Here is a 22,481-nt window from a genome sequence, read left to right as displayed (position 1 = left end):
GGTTGAGCCAGGAGAATCGCTTGAATCTGGGAGGCAGAGGTTGCAATGTGCCGAGATCATGCCACTGTACTCCACCTTGAGCAACAGAGCAAGACTGTCTAAAAAAAAAAAAATTTTATATATATATATATATATATGTATGTATACACACACACACACAGTGTCTTTTTCAACAAAAGTGTAATGAAGCTAGAAGTAAAAAATAGGAAAACCTGGATAATTTGTACATAAGTGAAATTTAAACAACATTCATAAAAACTAGTGGCTCAAAGAAGAAATGACTAGAGAAACTTAAATACTTTCAGATGAATTAAAATAAAATGCAAGGTACCAAAATTTATGAGATGGCATGACAGGAGTACTCAGTGAAATTTATAGCTTTAAATGCTTACATTAAAAAAGAATGATCTCATGCTCACTTTGTCAGCACATATACTAAAATTGGAACAATACAGAGATTAGCTGGGGCCCTGTGCAAGGATGACATGCAAATTCGTGAAGTGTTTCATATTTATTTTATATATATATATATGTCTGTAATCCCAGCAGTTTGGGAGGCCAAGGTGTGCAGATCACTAGATCAGAAGATCGAGACCATCCTGGCCAACATGGTGAAATCCCATCTCTACTAAAATACAAAAATTAGCCAGGCGTAGTGGCAGGCACCTGTAATCCCAGCTACTCAGGAGGCTGAGGCAGGAGAATCGCTTCAACCTGGGAGGCAGAGTTAGTAGTGAACCAAGATCATGCCATTGTGTTGCGGGAAGTCAGGGACCTCGAATGGAGGGACCGGCTGAAGCCATGGCAGAAGAACATAAATTGTACAGGTTTCATGGACATTTATTAGCTCTCCAAATTAATACTTTCATAATTTCTTACGCCTATCTTTACTGCAATCTCTGGACATAAATTGTGAAGATTTCATGGATATTTATCACTTCTCCAATCAATACTCTTATAATTTCCTAGCCTGTCTTTACTTTAATATCTTAATCCCATCATCTTCGTAAACTGAGGATGTATGTCGCCTCAGGATCCTGTGATGATTGCATTATCTGCACAAATTGTTTGTAGAGCATGTGTGTTTGAACAATAGGAAATCTGGGCTTCCAAAAGAAACAGGATGGCTGCAATTTTCAGGGAATAAGGGAAATAACCATTGGACCTGACTGCCTGTGGGACCAGACAGAACAGAGCCATATTTCTTTTCTTACAAAAGTGAACAGGAGAAATATCACTTAATTACTTTTCTCATCAAGGAACAGCTTTGAGAAATAGAATGCATTCCCGGGATAGGTCTCTAAAATGGCCACTCTGGGAGTGTCTGTCTTCTATGGTTACAGATAAGGGATGAAACAAGCCCCAGTCTCCTGCAGTGCCCCCAGGCTTATTAGGATTAGGAAATTCCTGCCTAGTAAATTTTAGTCAGACAGGTTGTCTGCTCTCAAACCCTGTCTCCTGATAAGATGTTATCAGTGAGAATGCATGCCCAGTGGCACATGAAACTTCATCAGCAATTCTAATTTTGCCCTGGTCCTGTGATCTCGCTCTGTCCCCATTTGCCTTGTGATATTTTAGTGCCTTTGAAGTATATGATCTCTGTGACCCACACCCTGTTCGTACACCCCTCCCCTTTTGAAATCCATAATAAAAACTTGCTGGTTTTGCAGCTTAGGGGGCATGACGGAACCTGCCGACACGTGATGTCTCCCCCAGACACCCAGCTTTAAAATTTCTCTTTTTTATACTCTGTCCCTTTATTTCTCAGACCAGCCAACACTTAGGGAAAATAGAAAAGAAGCTATGTTGAAATATTGGGGGCTGGTTACACCATTGCACTCCAGCCTAGGCAACAAGAGCTAAACTCCATCTCAAAAAATAAAAGTAAAAATAAAAAAAGAAAAGAGAAGAAAGGAAAACTACACACCAATATCCTTTATGAATATAGACACAAAAATACTGAACGAAATATTAGCAAACCAAAGCTAGCAGCTCACTAACAGTGGTATACACCATGACCAGGTGGGACTTATCCCAGGAATGCAAGAGGAGTTCAACGTAAGAGATCAATCGATGTAATGCACCACATTAGTGAAACAAAGGGGGAAAACATATTATCATCTCAATAGAGGCAGAGAAAGTAGTTGACAAAATTCAACATCCTTTCATAATAAAAACATTCAGCTAGGAATAGAAGGAACTTCTCAAAAAGAACGAAGAGCATTTATGAAAAAATCCGTAGCTAACATATTCATTGGTGATAAATGGAAAGCATTCCCCTTAAGCACAGGAACAAAACAAGGATTCTCACTTTCAGCACTACTACTCACCATTGTACTGGAAGTCCCAGCCAAGAAAATTAGATAAGAAAAAGATATAAAAGCATCCAAATTGGAAAGGAAGAAGTGAAACTCTGTTGTCAGATGACAGGATTCTATATTCAGAAAATTCCACATAATACATACACACACATATACACATACATGAACCTACTAGCCAGACATGGTGGCTCACACCTGTAATCCCAGTACTCTGGGATGTTAATACAGGCAGGTTGCTTGAGCCCAAGAGTTCGAGACCAGCCTGGGCAACACGGCAAAACCCCATCTCTACAAAAAGTACAAAAACTAGCAAGGTGTGGTGGCTCACGCCTGTCATCCCGGCTACTCAGAAGGCTGAGGTGGGAAGATCACTTGAGCCAGGAGGTGGAGGTTATGGTGAGCCAAAGATTGCACCACTGTACTCCAGCCTGGGTGACAGAGCCAGACCCTGTCTCAAAAAAACAAACAAATAAATAAACCTACTAGAGCTAATTTTAATTCAGCAAAATTGCAAAGTACAAAATCAACACACAAAAATTAGTTATGGAAATATACATGTTAAGATGGCCAACTAGATGCAGCCAGGTGCAACAGCTGCCAACGAGGGACTGATTTGACTGGTGCAGTCCTAACGGATCTTCAGAGGGAAGGCACTGAGAGTGGTTGGAGGGAAGACACAGAAGCTCGGCTAAAGGGGGAGGAAGATGGGAGGCACCCTTTCATAGAGACGAAATAAAATCACTTAAAATAATAAATTAGATTTCAAGTAGGAATTTGAAAAGTGCTATCATCATTTTCTTTATAATAAATAATGTGACATGATATTTAAAGAAAATTATTTTTAGAAGTGTTCAATTCCACTTGCAACACTATCAGGCAAACACCTAAACTTTCCTTTGTTCAGGTTGCAAAATGTGAGTATTTCCTAAATTTGCTGTGTACCTTCAGGAATAAAGCAGAACACAATTTTCAAAATAAATATAAGCAATTTAATACATTTAAATATGAATAAGTTTCCTAAAAATGATATATTAATAAACTTCAGTACTAAAATATATAAATCCTAAATAAATTTCCATTTCAATACTTCCTTTTGATAGTTCTGTTTTCTCTCTCTTGATACAGAAACAACCTGCATGTATGCAGTTCAATTCCTTAGGCATATATGATTCGTTCACCTTAATTTAGAAAATATCAAGGCCATGCCTGGGAACAGAATTAGGGCATTATTTGTCTCTCAGCAGTGTGTTTTTAAAATTGTTATGAATAAATAAATTGACAGCATCCTTTCTAAAGTGAACAGACAATTTCAGTCAATAATGCACACTATCAGGACATAAAATCTTCCCCACCTTTTTGAGAAATCCTAAAGTTTTCATCAGGTAATAGATTTACACTTAGGTTTTATCATCTATCCTACACTGACATTTGGGGGCTGAATTTGTTGAGGCGATGGGTGCCTCTGTACAGCTGCAACCCAGATTGATCCTTTCACTACTATGCCTTGAGCAAAAACAGTCTTAGGTTACAGGAGTGAATTAGTGCTTTCTCGTTTCCTGCACCCTTTATTTCATGACCTAATCCCATGTATAGGACAAGTAAGAGTAGTCAGTTCATAACGATCTCAGCAGTTAGTAATATAAACAGATACTTGGGTCACAGGGCATAATTTACATTTACTAAGAAAATGCTCAAAACAATTCATTGAAGTTTTTCTATACACACTTTCAGGGATTTTAATGAGTACTTGCTTATAAAACATTGACAACCTTAATCATAATTTTAAAGGGGTAAAAACTAATATGCAATATATCAAGGGAACAATACCTCAAACTGTTTTCCCAGAATATACTTTACAAATTCCCAAAGCAGGTAACTGACCACATTTCCTTTTTAGTTTACCTCGCTAGTTCTTTGATGTTCTATTCACCAGTAGCTCTGTAAATAACTGTTTTAAAACAGATGGGATGAACATCTGGATAACATAACATATATATTTTTTTCTGTCAATAGCCTCATTGATGTGAGGAACATCTCCTCCCACACACACAGTCCTGTGCCTCATCTAATGTGTTAACACTTTGGATAATGACAACAAACAGAAGTGAATACTAAATATCTCATTCAAATTAACTCAAATCTGAGTGCAAATGTGGAAGTATCCATGCAATTCACAAACTGCTGCCAGAGCCTGTGTTTTTAACAGCAGTGTTTGATGATGTTGGCACTCTCAATCATTTTTCATTTTGAAGTTACTGAGTTCAGTGATCCATCCTTTGTGTTTGTTTGTCAGGACTGTGACTATCACAAACAATTTAAGATGTTTAGAATTAAATGTTGATTTATATCTCTCAGCCCATAGTGCAATCAAATTAGAAATCAAGACTAAGAAATTCACTCAAAATCATACAATTACATGGAAATCGAATATTCGACATTCTATTTCCACAGGAAATAGTGTTAAGATAGATACTTATAGCCCCAGGTAGTGGCATAGGATCCCTGAAGAATATGAAATTGAAACTATTTTCTTCTAATTAATAAACATTTATAAAAGTAACAGAGTAGAAAACACTTGGCAAGCCTATACGAACAATACTTATTCTGTTTTTATGGTATCAACATAAAATAAGGGTAAAAATCAAGATTAATATTTTATTTTATTTTTTTTATTTTTTTTTTGAGATGGAGTTTCGCTCTTTTTGCCCAGGCTGGAGTGCAATGGCGCGATCCCGGCTCACCACAACCTCTGCCTCCCGGGTTCAAGCGATTCTCCTGCCTCAGCCTCCCGGGCATGCGCCACCATGCCTGGCTAATTTTGTATCTTTAGTAGAGATGGGATTTCTCCATATTGGTCAGGCTGGTCCTGAACTCCCGACCTCAGGTGATCCACCCGCCTCAGCCTCCCAAAGTGCTGGGATTACAGGCGTAAGCCACCGCGCCCAGCCAAGATTAATATTTTTAAAAATAATTATGTAATATAGTAATTTCAAAAATGTTCCTGGAATTGAGCTTTTATTTAGGATTCATGCAGGTGCAGCCAAATTGCAACTATCTCATTTAACAGTCCCCATTTGCAGCAATGATTCAAAAGCTCAATTCTGATCATAGTGATATCAAAAGATTGTTGGTGTTTCAAGGAGCAAAAAATGACTGGCATCCACTTTCCATCTAACAAAAGGCCAACATCAATTATTAAATGCTAAAAATTACTATCGGGAATACAAAATGAAAACCTCTTCCAAAGAAATATGAAATGTAAATCTGGCAAATTTATTTAAAAGAGCTTCGAAGTGTAAAAACAGGGCTTTCTCTCTAGGTAAATGCCTTCTATAAGTAATTTATCTTCTTTATAGAACAGACAACAGACCAAGACAACTTTTCGCACAGTGATGGCTGTGCTCTGAATGCCAAGCCAGGCACCACAGACATTAGTACCAAAAGGGGAAGTAAGAAATTTACTGTATATATGAAGACTCTGAGGAATGTCCCATGTAGGTGAACAATAGCGCTACTTTTAGTTTCTCATCATTAATGCCGTTAAACTCTATATTAAATTCTGTGCCGATGAAACATTTTTAAAAATGTATGTTAGTATTGTTTTGCTTACACTCATTTATTACAGAGTGCTGTAGTTTCTATTTGCAATTCTGTCTTTTCTGTAAAATTATCAGTTTCTTGAGAGCAAAAACTGGTTACCACAATGACCAGTATATAGTTGGTGCTAAAAACACATATGTTGGATAACATTGAATACATATTCCTAATTTCAAAGTATATTGTATGTGTTACAATTTACTTAAAAAACAGACAAATTGCCAGTTTCACATTCACCATCTTTATTGATGGGTTCAAGTCTATGAAATTTTGTCTATCATATATCCCAAAACACATTAAAGCAGTTTCAAGGACATTTTAACACACTTAAGAAAAGGAGCTTCTGAATTAAAGCCCACCACTTTCATGTTAACATTAGTATATTTTGATTCCTTATAGTCACAATAGAGTTTATAAGACTTGTCCAAATTGAAGCTGAAAAATGTTATGATGGCCATTCACCTTTAATTAAATACAAGCATTAAAAGAAACACCATTTGGCCGGGCGCGGTGACTCATGCCTGTAATCCCAGTATTTTGGGAGATCAAGGCAGGCGGATCACAAGGTCAGGAGCTCGAGACCATTCTGGCTCACAAGGTGAAACCCTGTCCCTACTAAAAATACAAAACATCAGCCGGAAGCAGTGGCGGGCACCTGTAGTCCCAGCTACTCGGGAGGCTGAGGCAGGAGAATGACAGGAACCCGGGAGGCGGAGCTTGCAGTGAGCCAAGATAGTGCCACTGCACCCAGCCTGGGCGACAGAGCGAGACTTCGTCTCAAAAAAAAAAAAAAAAGAAAGAAAAAGAAAAAAGAAGAAGAAATACTATTTATATTAGTAATAGAAAACAGAACTTCTTTTTATTTATTTACTTATTATTATTATTTTTTGAGACGTTGTCTCCCACTGTGGCCAGGATGTAGTGCAGTGGCACAATCTCGGCTCACTGCAACCTCCGCCTCCCGGGTTCAAGCGATTCTCCTGCCTCAGACCCCCGAGTCGCTGGGACTACAGGAGCCCGCCACCACGAGATTCAGGATTTTATTTTCTTACTCTTCTAAAATAGTTCATTTAACTTTTATTTGTATTTTTCTAAAATTTATCAGCCACCAACTTACAGTGTGAGCCCACTCAAAGGAAAATTTAAATCATCATTCAGTTCTTAGGAAAATAATTAATACTTATAAAATAAGGTATTTATAGAAAGCATTTTGTATATGTATACTATTAATTCTATATGGTATTTTATCACTCCCACTATAATAATATTTTTATTAAAAACCTTGCCTTGGAAGATAATTTGGGATATCTCAAAAGAAGTAAAGTTCTGTATCATAAAATAATCTGTTAATTATTTTCTATAAGCAATCTTAAGCTTTTTAATTTACCAAAATAAACACATTCAATGTAAGTTTTATGTGATATGTTGATTTGGAGTTTGCTAACAAAATAGTATATATGCATGCAATGGAAAATACATAAAGTTAAAATATATCCAGATTAAGGGAAGCTTACAAATGGAGACAATTCTTTTCACATATATTTATCATTGTTAGACAAATTAGTAAATAGTACACTGTGCATTCTAAAAAAACAAAAAGCATATTCTTTATTATCTAGGTTCAATAATAGTCATTTGAAATATGATCTGTACCTGTGGATGAAATAAGCAAAAGAACATAAAATGTACGAATAAATAGAGTGAAATTCACAGAGACTACTTTTGCTGTCTTGCGACTGGGTCATTTATGAATATTAAGGATTTTTCTCAGTACGGTTCAGAGTATTAATCAATGCCTTTTACTTACAGGAGGGTCTGCATCTTCAGCATAAACTGTTGTGATAGGTGTACCCTTGACTGCATCTAGAGCCACCATCCCTTTGTATATTCTTATGCATGTTTAAATATTTTACAACGTGTGTGCGTGGTCATATTTAATATGTAATTTTTTTTCAACTTCTACTGCGTACATGGGTGTACAGTGTAAATTTTGGCAACATTCTTTGGTGATCAGCATGATAATTTTTAGAGACATCCATAATGGACACAATTAACTGTGTTTTTAAATATTCGTTTGTGTATAAAATTCCCTTGTATGACTGTACCATAGTTAACTATACAATTTTTATGCTGATAAGTAATAAATAAAAATGAAAACATGCAGATCTCAGAGTCTTTAAGTTAGTTTTATCTACTGACTTTTTATTTGTTAGAAATTAAAACTAAAATATTTAAAGTATTTCCTTGTCCAATCGTACATTTCACTAACAATTCAAACTGTGACCCACGGATTTTAGAGCTATGCTGTTGCAACACGTTAGATCTCTGAAGCGATCCAGGGATCCAGGGTACTTTTCTAAAAATAAGTGAAGATGGTGAAGAGAACTGGACGTCATTTTTGGTATAAATTCATTTTCTGTCTCATGGGCCTGAGAGCTCCTCAAGTCTTGTATGGGCCTTGATTTTATTCTATAACATGTGGGAACATTACATTACTTAGGGCAATTAGTTTGACCTACACAATCCCGATGTTTCTCCAAGGTCTCACAAGCTGACTCTGAAGATAGTGTTGCATTAGGGAAGAACTACGTCACTGTAATTAAAGCAGTTCTTAATTTATATACAATAAAACTTTTTAAAGCTTCTCTTCCTAAAACATATACACACCCAATATACTGTCGTGGCATACTGAAATGTAAAAGGGTTGGACATATAGTTTACTAACATCAAAAGTTAACATCCCTAAAAAATCTTGTTCATTGATAAATCATCTTTTTTGAAGAACTGTGTAATAGAGATTGCGGAGTCAATCAAACTAAATAATACTACCAAGTGAAAATTTACAACGAAGTGAGAGATGATAGGTTATTAAAGTTTTCTGAAAGGACAGCAAGTATGGAACTTGCTGTGTTTCACGGGAGAAGAGGACATGACTGCTTTGTGAAGAAAAATTCATACAAGTTAGTCAAATTTCTTTTTTTCTGCATTGTAATGAATGATATAATGTTAATTCTCAGTCTTTTTAGATTTCCGTTCTAATGGATTGACTACAGAAGTAGTGACAGTAATCGACACAAAGAATATACTGTCTACAGAGGAAAACACCTCAGATTCGTGAATGAAAGTCTATTTGTATGTGTTTTTAAAGTTTACAGTAGAGAAATGTTCTCATGAATGTATCTGTGATTAACCTTTTATAGCTCAGAAGTTGCCATCAGAATGCAAAGAAAAGGACGATAAGGAAGATCATTTGGATTTTGAGGTACTGTGCATAACTGATTTTTAAAAATATTAGTATTGCGTGATATGAAAACGTAAAATCAGAGGCTTAGACTTTATTTTCTCACCTCTGCATATGTCACCCCCAAATTATGTTTGATATGTTTCAGAAAGCGCTTAATGGAGAATCTATGTGCTAAGTAGATTACTGCTTCGTAGGGAAATTCTCCTGGTTTCTAGGATTAATTTAAGAAGCCAGTGTGGTATAGCATAAAAAATAAGGCTTAGAAGTCACTAGAAATTCACATGGGATCTGAAATAAGTTTGTCTAAAAGTGAAAGAATTACACTGAGTCCAGCTGTGGGTAGATTTATGATTCTGTGGTATATCTATCTAGATGTACAAAGGTTCTAATTGGATTCATAGAGAGACAGTTTAAACTGCAGTATTATTAAGAGCTGGGACCTGAAAAGTTAATGCCGGGGACTTGACATATTGACATTTCTTTCTTTTTCAGTATAGACCTGAGGGAACATTTCCGGAGAAAGAAAAGTGTGAGGAATAGGAAACCTTGTGGGACTATAATAACAAGAGTATTGGTTGAGTAGTCTTTGGGAAAATATAAATTATTTTCACAAAAGAACTCCTCGAGTCCCTTTATGGCAGGCAGTCAAGCTGCAGCAGCATGAGCGTCAAATAATAGTGATGTATTTTAAGGTCACAGCTGTGGAAAGACATGGACAATGTCTGACCTCTTAGAAATAAGCAGCTGCTGCCTGGTGGTAACAGCAAAGGGTGGAAGTCAATAGACAAGTAGATTTTATCTGATTTGTCATCAGACAAAATGACTTTAATATTTGTTTGCTTTTGTTTAGACATGACATAATTTTTCTTTCTTACTACATTTACATTCTATTGAAGCACTTTTTCTATCAGCATAATTTCTGTTAAAATATGTTGCTTGTTTTAAGCCCTGTTTACCAAAACAAAGCAGCTTTTCAACATTCTGTACATACATTATTTCACAGACTCTGAAAGTTCTCTTCATGGCATGACATGCATCATTTTTAACACTGAGCAATTCCATCCTCATGAATAGTTTAAATGTTTAATGTGGCATGAGTTATGGCAAATAGTGAGTGCATTGTGTTTTGTTTGAAATGTCGTATTTATTTTTGATGTGGAGTACAACACAAGCTAGATATTTTTGAGAGAATTACTTTTTGAAATATGCATGAGTGATTATTTTTGTGCATGTGATTTGTTTTTCCTGCTCACTAACGAAATTCATAATGTCATGAACGTAAAGATAAGCTTGATGTAGAGAGTGTTACGTGAGATTTTCTACCAAAATGTTTTGGGTTTCAACGCATGTCTGCTCTTAATTCGAACTGCTTGTAAATTAGGAAACTGTGCTTTACAAAAAGATTTCAATTGGGAAATTTTGATAGTCTTCATTACTGCTATTTCTCCATTGAAATTATTTATTGATATTACTTTTAACAGAGTTTCCTTGAGGATCTTTTACAGAATGATGTGTATTTACCCATGGCTACACATCCAAAAGAATTCGATACAATAAGTGGAAAATTAGAAGGTAAGAATCATTTTTTATTTAAAAAGTCATTTGACCAAATATTTCTCTAAAGTGATGAGGAAGGATATCCTCTAATATTCGAAGAAAGTCACCTCCTAAATGCAAACATGGAAAAAACCAGAATTGAAATGGTAGTAAATTGTACATCTTATCAGGTGTTAGCAACAGACTACATTGAGAGTGCTGAAAGGGAACTGAATTACTAGTTTGAATTCAAGATATTCCAAGACCTGAGGAAAATGAGAAAATAAGAAAGGAGGCAGTAGTAAAAGAGGAAATGAAGACTGAGAAAGACAGACAGTACACGGAGTACAGGAAGGAACAAGAAGCAGGTTTAATATAATGGAGGATGGTAAAATGAAATGATTCTTTAGGAAAACATTGGGTATGGTTGGAAATTTGGAAAGAATATAAAGTGACCTTCTAGTACTAGAACTTACCAGAGAGTTAGTGCAAAAATATGGTGACTCTTCCTGTCTTTCTCACTGGTGGGAAGCCATTAGGGATGGAAGCACCTGACCATGGAGAGCCGTGTTGTATTTGCAGTAGGTGAGAATAAGCATAAATGCACGGCCACACATGTATGTAATTTGTCACATACACTCCGTATAGAGCAGAAGTTTTCAGACTTTAGAAAGTCAGCTGGAAACCTTGTTAACAATTCACACTGTGATTCAGCCGACTTGGGATTCTGCATTTTTAATAAGTTGTCAGGCGATGCTGACGCTGGTTGTCCTTGGACCTTGCTCTGAGTAGCAAGAGGAGAGGCCTTTCGTGGGAGAACTGTGGAGGAAGAGCAACCGGATATAGAAGGTGAAGACAGAAAAGGGTCAGGAGAAAGCATGATGTTGCTCTTATTTTTGAGTACATTTTTAGCCAGAGAAGAAGCAGAAAGAAAATTCAGAATGTTTTACTTGAATACTTAAATTGTTGTTATTCATAGGTACTGTACGGATGTTAATATAGAAAATGTTATGAATATTTAAGAAGTCTGTTGCAACTAAATTTGAAACAAATATATCAATATTGAAAGCGTATTTGCTAGTCCTGATGAGTTTGTACATCTTCCTCCATGAGTGGATCAAGAAATATTGAGATGGCTAAGCTACAAATTACAAAAATGTTGGCATACCATCATACCATCTGAGTATGAAAATCAGTGAATATTATATTTAATATCATTCTCTAAGTATATATCCAAGCTGGTCAATTCATAACACTTTCACTGATGAGATGTGAATTGTACATTCAGCTGAACTCTCATCTGAACTGTGTACCTTCTCAATGACAGGACATGGTAAAGCACATGATGATTGTAATGTAATGATACACATCATTTTAATGTGTTGCATTGAGGACACAGCGTAGCATTCTCTGTCTAGCTTTTGTATTTATTTTCTCAGTGTCATGATTTGCTCCTCTGATTCAAGATCACTTCTCTCCTCATCACTCAGCATATACGTATTGGTATTAACACTTTTTGCAACCATCATATATAAATGGTTGTACCGTGTTCTTGTCATTCCACAGCAACTTTGTTTTGTTCGGCGATTAGCTCATCTTTCATTCATTTTAAGATTTCAGGCCGGGCGCAGTGTCTCGGGCCTGTAATCCCAGGACCGTGGGAGGCCGAGGCTGGTGGATCACGAGGTCGGCAGGCAGCTCAAGACTATACTGGCTAACATGGTGAAACCCCATCTCTACGAAAACATACAAAAAATAAGGCGGGAGTGGTGGCAGGCGCCTGTAGTCCCAGCTTCTCGGGAGGCTGAGGCAGGAGTATGCAAGAACCCGGGAAGCGGAGCTTACAGTGAGCCGAGATTGCGCCACTGCACTCCAGCCTCGGGGACAGGGTGGAACTCCGTCGAAAAAACAACAACAAAAAAGATTTCATAGTGTGCATATTGCATATTTACTTTGCACCACGTTTAATTAGACTCTCTTCATGATGACTCAAAAGCAACATAAATATAATTACAGATGTTAACAAGCCTTTGATGAAGTTTATGTCCTGCTTTATGCTATATTCGAAATTAAAAATGAAGTACTTAAAATACAAGTATGTACTCCCACACATTTCGATAGCCATTACAAATGTGGCTCACTAATCTTCAGAGCTATGCCATGTGACCTGTCTTGACTTTAAAATCTCCAGTGCACTCCTTTATAAATAGTAATTAAAATCATAGATAAGGTTGTATTTCCCTACTTGGTTTCTCCGCGTGGATTTTGAACTGCGGGGATAATCGGATCACAATTTTAAACCAAAGTTTTCAACCATACCTAGGATTCCTAAATGCCAAGTGATAGACGGTTCCTTGATGATGAGAAAGCTCTGAATGTTTCATCTGTGCCTGTTTTGCTTTTTTGTCTTGTCTTAGCAACCAGGTTAAAGCCTGGTATTTTCTTTATAAAGGGAAATATTTTGGTTACATATTCATTTCGATCTCGTGGCATTCTGCTTTCTTTGCACTTATTCAGGATGTACACTTACCATATTTTTACCTAAAACAAGCAGATGAATTAATTGTATCAATTCTCATATATGAATTTCTAAGATTTCTTCAGTGTTTCAGAAATAAATTTTAAAGATATTACTGAATCGAGAATGACCTCATTGTAATTAAAGCAGGTTTTTATTTAAAGAGTATTGACTATAATTTCAAGCACTTTTTTTCTAAAATGCATACATGCAATATGGTCATGCATATTTAGCCTTAAAATGTTTAGACATAAATTTTGTGTGTTTTAGAGAGTTTGTATCCCTGAATTGTCTTAATTATTGATCAATCATCTCTCAAGGGAAACAGCATATATACTTGATATCTCTAAACATATTAAAGGATGTCATACTGAAAAATTAAAAAGTAGAGAAAAATTAGAGATTAAGCATGTTTTATTATTTGATGAAAGGAGATATATTTCTGTGTCAAAGAAATGTCTGTTTTTTCTTGAAGCTAAGTTTTTTATAAGAGCTTTTTCATAATGCTAGTTTAACAACTTACAGTAAAACAAACATAATAAGTTTTAGCAACAAAGCAATTGTCGAATTCATTCCTTGAACACTAAAACTGTTACTTTCAGTAACCATTATTCCAAACTTGAATTACGCAGGTTAATGATATATACAAAGGCTCTGGAAATTGACTTCTAGTTTTTGATACTTTCATATTAGGTTTTTTTTTCTTTTTTTGAGACAGAGTCTCCCTCTGTCATCCGGGCTGGAGTGTAGTGGCATGATCTTGGCTCAGTGCAACCTCCACCTCCTAGGTTCAAGTGCTGCTCGTAGCTCAGGCTCCCAAGTAGCTTGGGTTCCTGGCATGTGCCACCATACCTGGTGATTTTTGTATTTTTTGTGGAGACAGGATTTCGCTATTTTGCCCAGACTGGTTTGCAACTCCTGGCCTTGAGACATCCACCCTCCTCAGTCTTCCAAAGTGCTGGAATTACAGGCATGAGCCACTGCACCAGGCCTGTATTAGTTTGTTGACGGGTACGCGTTGACCTTTTTGTATAAGTGGATCAGAAATTTTAAGAGGACTAAACTAGAGAACCCCATAAATATAAAAATAATCGTATTTCACAGAGGTACAAAATGAATTTATTTATTAACTTTTATTCTATAAGTGAATATTTATGCTGATAAATTTAGAACATGCAATGATAAGTGAATTGTACCTTTGAACCCTCATTGCAAATTTGCAATTCCTAAATTGCAGGACAAATTGAAGAACATAATAGCTACTTGTAGTATTTTGACATAAGTGATTCTCATGTGTTTCCTTAATCATATGCCACTGCATTTTGCCGTTAGCTTGGACATTGTTTTGTGTGTGGGGGCGGGGTGTCATGACTTTGTCATCTTACTAAATACAACTTCTTTCCTTATATAGCAGCTTACTCCTACTGGTATTAGGATTTTTCTGCTTTAGTTATTGTCGCTTTAAATATCTTTTCACTGTGGAAATCTTCACAGCATGTTTGATGAAATTTATTTGTTAAATTTTCTCAGGGATATTTCTGTCACATTGGCATGTTAACAAAGACAATACCCCAAAAGACCCCACAACCTAGTGTAATCCCTTTTCCATCCAAGCATGAGGATTCATCTTCATATTCACACTGTGTGAATGTTTGGTAGGCTTTGTCAGGCTTGCATATTATCAATTATATATGTCCCTTTTCTTTTAGAGTCTTCTGATAAAGATGGTCTTCTGCAGGTAACAACTTTTCTATTTTTATCTTGAATATTAACTACATATTTTATGAAGTATACATTATATATTATTTTATTTTCTAACCCATTTAGCCAACCTGTGGAATGAAAGTTTCTATTCCAAATAAAGCCTTAGAATTGAAGGACAGAGAAACATTCAAAACAGGTAAATTTTGTAATTTTAATTTTACTCTGGAAAGAAGAATATTAAAATATTTGAAATGTTGAGAGCGTTTTTATTCCCAATGTTGTTTTCTTTTCAAATTTGTTGGGAAAAATTGGTACAAATAATGCCCATGTTAGTATTCATGTATTCATTCATTTACAAGTATAAGATTTAAAGATTTTAAAAATAATTGTGCTTTACCTTATGTGGTTCTACTTTATTTTATTTTATTTTTTTTTTGAGGCGGAGTCTGGCTCTGTTGCCCGGACTGGAGTGCCGTGGCCGGATCTCAGCTCACTGCAAGCTCCACCTCCTGGGTTTACGCCATTCTCCTGCCTCAGCCTCCCGAGTAGCTGGGACTACAGGCGCCCGCCACCTCACCCAGCTAGTTTTTGTATTTTTAGTAGAGACGGGGTTTCACCGTGTTAGCCAGGATGGTCTCGATCTCCTGACCTCGTGATCCGCCCGTTTCGGCCTCCCAAAGTGCTGGGATTACAGGCTTGAGCCACCGCGCCCGGCGTGGTTCTACTTTAATGTCCTGATAGTATAAGGTTTCCAATTTGCAATTTCTGTACATGCTTGGTTTTCAGGCAGGTGAATTTTGAGACTAAAATGTTTGCAATGGTTCAAACGCTGATTGGAATTCTGATCTTTACTTAGGGAAAGTTTCACTTGCTGACACGACAGTTGTGAGTGTTGTCACTCTGAAAATCTAAAGAAAATCAGTTTCTTTTTTCTGATTAGGTGACTGTGTGTGTGTGACTTACAATTTTAAAAAATCATGACTTGACTCTTTGCTAGAGACAGTATTTTAGAAGAATGACTCTAAAGCATTTGGCCTTGGTGTCTTTATGCTCTTGTAAATTGCCTAGAGGTAGAAAACAGTCTAAATTAGTTTTTGTTGTCATTCCCACGCATGTTTAAACCATTTTACACCAGGCTGTGCACAGTGGCACACGCCTGTAATCCTAGGATTTTGGGAGACCACGGCGGGCAGATAACTGAAGGTCAGGAGTCCCAGACCAACCTGGTCAACATAGTGAAACCCCAGCTCTACCAAAAATAACAAAAAATCACCAGTTGTAGTGGTGGGTGCCTGTAACCTCAGCTACTCAGGAGGCTTAGGCAGGAGAATCACTTGAACCTAGGCAGCAGAATTTGTAGTGAGCGGAGATGGTGCCACTCCAGCCTTGCTAACAGAGTGAGAGTCCGTGTCAAAAAGCAACAACCAACCAAAAAAAAAAAACAAAAAACACAAAACAAACAACAAAAAACACGGAAATTCAAACATAGTGTTGTTTTAGACTATGTATAGAATTTGTTTTCATGTCTTAAATTTTCAATAAATAATTGTACCCTGTACATATTTTATTGGAACTTCCTTTCTTTTTACTTTTCTTATATTTTAGATCTACTCAATACAGTTAGCTCTGCTTTGATTTAAGGCTCCATATTTTGTGATTTTAACTCTAAAGCACATTTAATTAGGCTGTCTTTCATAGCCACTAAAAGTCAACATCAATGACAGCTTGTATCAGAGAGCTTTTATTGAAGTCGGAGTATTTACTGCTTCAACTAATGTTAGAAATTAAAATGAAAATATTTAAAATACAGGAATGCATTTTAAATATTTATGTTTTGGGGATGGAGTTTCACTTTTTCACCCAGGCTGGAGTGCAATGTTGTGATCTTACCTCACTACCACCTCTGCCTCCTGGACTCAAGTGATTCTCCTACATCTTCCTCCGAGTGCAAATACTCATTTGTAAATCAGTCACTAGAAAAGCAAATGTTATTACTGTGATTAGCTTAGAATAATGACTTCTCATTTTGTAGATGAGATGGGAGTAATGGAATAATAAATATATAAGTAAACTTGTGCTTCTGCCTTAAGAATGAAAAAATAATTTCTATGCATTGGAAGTCAGCAATGTTTTCTGCAGGGATTCATTAGAATTGTTTGAGCAGGGGAGTCCCAAGATTAGATTTAAGTGTCAGAGCATTCTGGTCATGGTATAAACCAGCAGTTGGCAAACTTTTCTTGTAAAGAGCCAAACAGGAAATATGTTAGGTGATGTGGTCTCTATCACAGCTTTTCAACTCTGCCATTGTAGCATTAAAGTAGTCATAGATAAAGTGTGAAGAAATAGGCATGATTTTACTCCAATAAAACTTCATCTGAAATCTGTTTGGTAAGCTGAATTTGGAATTTCATAACCATGGGTTGTGGAATACAGCTGTTTGCATTATGTCCCTTAATTGAGCCTGTGATACTGAGGCTCCACTAGCTTTAAGCAACTTTTTCAACACTTTTATATACTGTTTCTGTTGTGCTGATAACTGTTGTTCCATGATGAAACCCTAGCCTGAACTATTTCCCCCGAACTTGGAAATCCTGAGCGGGTACCATTGACTGACTTACTGACTGTGCAGTCCTTTTCACCTTCATTTTTGAGGGGGTCCGTCACAATTCTTTTGCAGCGTTCATCATGTGGGGTGCCACCTGCTGGGTCCATCCCAGGGACCCTGAACTAGGGATGGATGAGAGATGTACACTGAAACAGATGTTTTGCCTGTCATTGCGGCTAAGGGGCTCTGCTGCCTGAGTCTGCATTGTTGGCCTCGATAAGCCTGCAAAGTTTGCATTTATTTGGTACAGAATAAATGACAAACCTCTTGAGTAAACATCACTAGAAGGTAATTAACATTGCTAACCCCCAGTACAAAACAGTCATGTACCCTCGGATGATCAAAGTTTTGTCTTAGGACCACATGAGTAAACAAAGTATTTAGATAAACTCCTCCACATTCCCTAGATATTTCCTCTATTGCTACCAACTGAATGTAAAGAGGATTAGGCTACTTTCAGCCAAATCATTTACTGGCCGCTGGCCTTCCAAGAAGGTTTGTGTCTATTTCCTAAAACTATCTTTATAATTTTTCTAACCACTTTGTCTGATCCCCTACAGGTAGGGTTTCTTTTTCCCTGTGAAAGCCATCAGTTAAGGGGCCATGTCTAACTAGGAAATATAAATATAAAATAAATAAGTTTGTATTTCCAGTGGCAATGAAAAGATAAAGCAAATACAGAAAAGAGGTACAGTTAATATGATTTAGTGATTATTGAGTTTAAAAAGCTAGGGGAGAGAAAAAATCTCAGGTCATTCAAAAGTTCCCACATGGGGAATGCTCATGGGGAAGGAGTAGGAAATTGTCAGGTCAACAGAAAAGTGCAAAGAGTCATGGGACAGACCAACAGTTTTCTTTACATATAGAGTTCAATGAAACCCTCCTGTGGGATATTTTCAGTAGGTAATTGGATTACAAGTATTTCTTGCTGGAGATAGAACATTGGTTGAAGATGTAGGTTTGGAATAATTTCATTATAATTATTAGGCAAAGCCCCAGATCTCAATGAGCTTATCCACGATGCAGAAGATGTAGAATAAGAAGAAAGCCATTGACAAAATCCTGGGAGTATCAACATTTCACAGAGTCACAGGACTTGGTAATGGAGACTGAGCAGTGACTAATGAAAAGTAGGAGAGGAGTCAGAGAAAATGATGTTGCTAATTTCTTTTAAGTGTGAGAATTTCAAGCAGTAAGATTATAACTGAAAAGTCAATTGTATTTAACTTACAAGTTCTGCAGTGGCAGTCTGTTTGAATAATTATTTTAGAGTTCTTAAGTATACCGTTAATGTTGTTAATATTTCTGGTGTCCAAGAAGAAATCTCCCAAGATCCTATCTAAGTTTATGCAACTAAAGCAGCATACATACACAGGGTCTGGGAAACTGTCTAGACTGGGGAGCCTGTGTGCCAGCATTTTTCCAGAATTGTCAAAACCTAAGGGTCATGTGTGAGGAAAAGTGTTGTCTTTTTTATCTGCTTCTTGTGGAGAGTGGAGATCTGTGTTGTTTTTCTCTCTCTCTCTCATTTTCTTTCTCTCTCTCTCTGTCACACACACACACACACACAAGTACGGTAAGATGGTCTGTGTCCATGGATTACTCAATATTCATGGATTACTCAGTATCCATGGCGGGTATTTTCTAAGACACCCATTGAATGTCTGAAACTGTGGATAGTATGGAGCCCTATACATCCGTGCTTTTTTTTCTATAAGTGCATATTTATGATAAAGTTTAATTCATAAATATGGCACAGTGAGAGATTAACAATAACTCATAATAAAATAAAACAATGACAATATATTGTAATCAAAGTTAGGTGAATATGGTCTCTCCAACTGTCTTGTGTTGTACTCACCCTTCTTTTTCATGTGATGACTGTGAGATGTTATAATGCCTATGTGATGAGATGAAGTCGGGTGAAGGAGTTGTCATGTGGTGTTAGGCTACTACTAATTTCTGGCTATCTGACTACATATAAATAGGTGGATCATCTGCTTCATGTGACGGTGGATCATTGAGCCATGATAATGTTGGTGGTTGGGATTCAGGAACAGATCATTTTGGTGACTAATGGGCAGATAGCATATACAAGGAATGATTCATGACCTGGGTGAGATGGAACAGAATGCCTTAATATTTCATCATACTCCTTAGAATAACATGTTATTTGGGACTTATGACTTGTATATTTCCAGAATTCCCGATTTAATATTTTTGGACTGTGGTTGACCATGAGTAACTAAAATCACAGAAATCAAAGAGACTCAGATTTGCAACTGGTGTGTGAGGGCAGTCTCATGAGACTGAGTCCTCAGTCTGTGAGATCTGAGACTATTTCTAGATAGACAGTGTTGGAATTAAATAGAGGACAACCAGCTGTCTTTTGATACAGAATTAATGGCTTATTTGTCGGTGGAGAAGATCCTCCACACATTTGGTCACAGATGTCTTCTGTTTTAATGATTGTGGTGTGAAAGCAGAGGGAAATCATGTTGTGTGTGTTTCTTTCTACACTTAGAGCAAATAAGAGAGACTACTGTATACTCTGTTCAAACTGCTTCTAGTTCATTTGTCTAGGAATTATACTTTCTAAGGTTGACACTGTCCACTTATACTAATTCTGCTAATAATACAGTTTTCTGTCAGTCTTATAGGGTTCTGTTTGGATTACAACTATTGTACACTGTAGTTCACTTGCAGAGATCAAATTGTGATAAATTCTATTTTTCCTTGCATTTGAGAACTATAAAGGAAGGGAAATAAACATTTTTAATGTATTAATTTCCTACTGATAGTATACTTAATAATAATTTTACTATAGTCTCAATGTATGGTCCCAAAGGAATACTTTATAACAAATCATCTGAGTCTTTGTAACAAAGCATCAGAGTATTATGCTTTTTAAACCAAGACCTGAATCATGCACGAAAGTGTGCATTCTTCTTTTAAATTAAGTTGAAGTCTCGCGATGTCTCCCAGGCTGCTTTCAGACTCCTGGGCTCCTCAGATGATCCTCCTGCCTCACCTTCCCAAGTAGGTGGGATTACAGACATGTGCCATCATGCCCTCTTATGTTTTTAATATTTTGTATTTTTATTTATATTTGTTGATTTAATATATTTTACTTTTTTTTCTTTAACAGTGGATATGAGTTCTGTAGAGCCTATATCCAGGTAAGGCTTTGCGGTTTTTTTGAATACATATGTTAACTCAGAGAATATAGAGAAAAGAAACCACTATCTATTGAGTATTCTACTCTGGGTTAGACAACATATTATGTGCTTAATATTTACCATCTCTCATAGTCATCACATAGCTTTGCAAAGCATCTGTGCTACTATCACCTACTTTGTATTAATCAGGCAAATGCGGTTCAGAGAGGTTGATTAATTGACCCACAATTTCATAGCTAAAAGGTAGCTGACCCTTGAGTTTGCCATCTGCTTTCCTTGCTCCTAAATCCCTTCTCTTCCCCCTCAGCATAGATTGATGGATACCTGTGTATCACTAGGATCAAGGCACAGGTCCAGATGGGATCAATTCAAAAGGTTTCATTTTGTTGTATGTTAACTCTTTTTAGAGATTTCCCTTAGAACACTGGTTAATCCAAGACTTTGTTATAACATGTTTAACAGTTAAAGTGGTAACCAGTTCCTTGTTTTTATCATCAAAGTTTTTAGAGCAGGTCTTACTTAGCTGTGACCACAAGGCATAGGTTTTTATTTCATAAGGAAGACAAGGTAAATCCTATAGATGAATTATTTTACTTTTAGTGGAGAATATCTATATATAGATATATTAATAATATTTAGAGGCTATATCTTATAGAATTCTCTATTTACTGACTTCTTAGTTTAGTTTTTCTTCAAAGCAGTACCCTGCCTAGTTGCATGCACTCTTCATTTTTTTTCTAGTCTTTTCTCTTCTTCTATGAATTATTTATAATCATTTCCTGATTACTTTCTTCTCTCATTTCCTTGGTGTTCTTTTCTTCTGTAATTTTTTTCCTTTCTGCCAGTCCCATTTTTCTATAGCTAAAATTAAAGCACATGGAATTTTAGGATTTTAAAGACTCTTGGAGACTAATCAAAATACTTTCAATGTAAACCTGTATTTAATATCCTGCAAAAATAGTTGTTCAGATGGAGAGTCTGAAACTCAAAGTGACTTATTTAAATATAGGAGGTAGCAGAAGTAATATTTACACTCATTTCAAAGCCCATTACTCTTGTTTTTATATCTTCATGTAAGTGAGTGTTTGAATAATAGACAGGAAAGGGAATGGATCTAATTAAACAAATGGAAAATGATAAGAATGGAATTAGCTGGAGAACCCAGTAGAAGTAGATAAGAATGGAATTATCAGGGAAAGGCCAAATTTGAAGCAAAACAATCCCAGGATTGGTAGGAGTAAGAGTTTTACCAAAGAGATCAGAATATTGGATCTTATGACAAGTTTGGTGAAGACAAATTAGAGGAACAAAAACACAGATGACTTTGGAAGTTATGTAGAAAGGCATACTAAAATAGGGTTCAAAAGAAGTCCTGAATAGGTTGCTGCTTTTTTGCTTGCTTAATTGGAGGAACGGACAAACTTCAAGCTTTCTACTGAAAGATCTAAAAAAAAAAAAAAAAAAAAAAAAAAGAGCCAGTGGGAAAAGTCTCCACAATCAGATAGAAATGTCCTATTCTGTTCTTTCACTCCAAATTTCACAGGAGTGGCTTAAAGCCCCTCGAGTGCTAGGGGATTGAAGGTTGCTGAATTACATAGATCTGTGGCTCAAAGCAGGTGTCCCCTTCCCTTTGCCTCTTTTTTCAGGCCTCTGATGTCCTACCCATGTACATGTAAAGCAGGGGTAAGATTGACAGTCAAATAAGTCATGGAGCTTCTGCTGGGTTTTTGGTAACATGCTTATGCTAGAGGTGAATGACTGACTGAGACTCCATTTA

The 22,481-nt window shown here is 36.5% G+C and overlaps 1 long non-coding RNA gene and 1 other non-coding gene across 2 annotated transcripts; both read left to right on the top strand.

Moving 5' to 3' along the window:
- The first annotated feature begins 411 nt into the window (after positions 1-411).
- Positions 412-515, top strand: LOC117082969. Its single transcript, XR_004436882.1, has one exon. It is a non-coding gene; the product is annotated as a U6 spliceosomal RNA (small nuclear RNA).
- Positions 516-9,099: 8,584 nt separating this feature from the next.
- LOC117082377 lies at positions 9,100-15,218 on the top strand. Its single transcript, XR_004436582.1, has 4 exons — positions 9,100-9,180; positions 10,644-10,734; positions 14,926-14,954; positions 15,044-15,218. It is a non-coding gene; the product is annotated as an uncharacterized LOC117082377 (long non-coding RNA).
- Positions 15,219-22,481: the final 7,263 nt, after the last annotated feature.

This window comes from Trachypithecus francoisi, unplaced genomic scaffold (assembly GCF_009764315.1).
Source record: "Trachypithecus francoisi isolate TF-2019V2 unplaced genomic scaffold, Tfra_2.0 Lachesis_group9, whole genome shotgun sequence".
Taxonomy (NCBI): domain Eukaryota; kingdom Metazoa; phylum Chordata; class Mammalia; order Primates; family Cercopithecidae; genus Trachypithecus; species Trachypithecus francoisi.
This window is presented reverse-complemented; position numbering and strand designations above follow the sequence as displayed.